This window comes from Pipistrellus kuhlii, unplaced genomic scaffold (genome assembly GCF_014108245.1).
Source record: "Pipistrellus kuhlii isolate mPipKuh1 unplaced genomic scaffold, mPipKuh1.p scaffold_m20_p_21, whole genome shotgun sequence".
In the NCBI taxonomy this organism is placed as follows: domain Eukaryota; kingdom Metazoa; phylum Chordata; class Mammalia; order Chiroptera; family Vespertilionidae; genus Pipistrellus; species Pipistrellus kuhlii.
In genome coordinates, this window is record NW_023425520.1 from 7,442,128 (window position 1) to 7,443,788 (window position 1,661).

The 1,661-nt window shown below is 47.3% G+C and overlaps 1 pseudogene; it reads left to right on the plus strand.

Annotated features, from left to right (window-relative positions):
* The first annotated feature begins 895 nt into the window (after window positions 1-895).
* Window positions 896-987, plus strand: LOC118726196 (annotated as a pseudogene).
* The last annotated feature ends 674 nt before the right edge of the window (window positions 988-1,661 follow it).

Here is a 1,661-nt window from a genome sequence, read left to right on the forward strand (position 1 = left end):
GGCAGGTTTTTGGGGAGGTGCATAAACTGGGTCCCTAGTTGGGCTTAAGAGTCATTTTAAGTCTTGAACTGTAAGTGTCCCTTTTTGGTCTGGACTGGTAATTTGGAAGTATAACTCCCTAAAAAACATAGTTGGTTTTCATCTCTTTGATTAAAAAATGCTGTATGTCTCAATAGCCTTACTCATACCCATTTCATTATTTACTAGAGGCCCAGTGCATGAAATTCATGCATGAAATTCGTGCACTGGGGGTGTCCCTCAGCCCAGCCTGTACCCTCTCCAATATGGGACCCCTTGGGAGGTATCTGACTGCTGGTTTAGGCCCAATCCTGCAACTGGACATTCCTCTCACATCCCGGGACTGTTGGTTCCCAACCACTTACCTTACTGCCAACCTGATTACCCCCTAACCACTCCCCTGCCAGCCTGATCAATGCCTAACTGCTCCCCTGCTAGCCTGATTGCCCCAACTGCCTGCTGGCCCAGTAACCCCCAACTGCCTTCCTCTCCTGTCCTGGTTGCCCCCAACTGCCCTCCCCTGCCAGCCTGGTCCCCCAACTGCCCTCCCCTGCTGGCCTGGTCACCCCCAACTGCCCTCCCCTGCAGGCCTGGTTGCCCCTAAGTGCCCTTCTCTGCAGGCCTGATTGCCCACAACTACCCTCCCCTACTGGCCATCTTTGACCACATGGGGGTGGCCATCTTGTGGGAGGGTGTGAAGGTCAATTTGCATATTACCTCTTTATTATTTAGGATTTAGTGTTTGTGTCATTCTCAGAAATAAGGATTTTGGTCATTATGGAACTAATCAAAGCAGGGTCTTTTCTTAATGAAAGCTTTCTGGAGAAGATAACTTTGAATCAGATACAACTTTTAAGGTTACAACTTAACACTTAGTGCTTGCTTCAGATGAACATATACTAAAATTGTAACGATACCGAGAAAATTATCAAGGATGATATGCTAATTTGTGAAGCTTTCCATATTTTTTTTAAAGGATAAAAAAAAGAATTAACATTTATTTAGTGCAAGGCTCTGTTCTAAGATGCATTTACCCATTTAATTATCACAGTAAAATGAGATTTTTTTCTTACTTTTAAAAGAATTTTCCTACTTTTATAACAGAGATTTTTGACATTTTTCATTTCAGGGTGTTAGCGGACAGGGACAGGCCCAGAGCGGATCTGCCTTGGGCCGGCCTGCAGTGTGCAGAGGAGGATTTGGAAGGATTTCACAAGAGGAGTCCAGCCGTATTGAGAGAGTGTGCAGTAAAGCTGGGGAACTGGAACAATGAAGCACTTAGGGTGGAGGCAGCAGCAGGGGGAGCCCAGGCGGGCTCTGCTTGGCTCCCCAGGACCATTATAGGAAAGCAGGCAGCCAAGGCGGGAAAGGAAGGTCACAGTCATAGAAGCAGACAAGGTGGGACTGCTTGGCTCACTGGGAAGTCAGAGAAAAAGGGGACCTTGGAGACAGGGTTACGGGTGAGCCTGGGTCAAGCTGTCCTGCCTTCTGCTCCCTCAGCAGCAAGTCTCATGGGGACACTTAGAATTTGGCAAGTAATAAAAAGCTCATGCCTGCGAAGCAGCACGGATGTGCTCTGGAGCTGGTTGCATTGAGTCTTGGTCTGAGGGCTTTTTACCCATTTTTTTCCTGCAAGTGAGAAT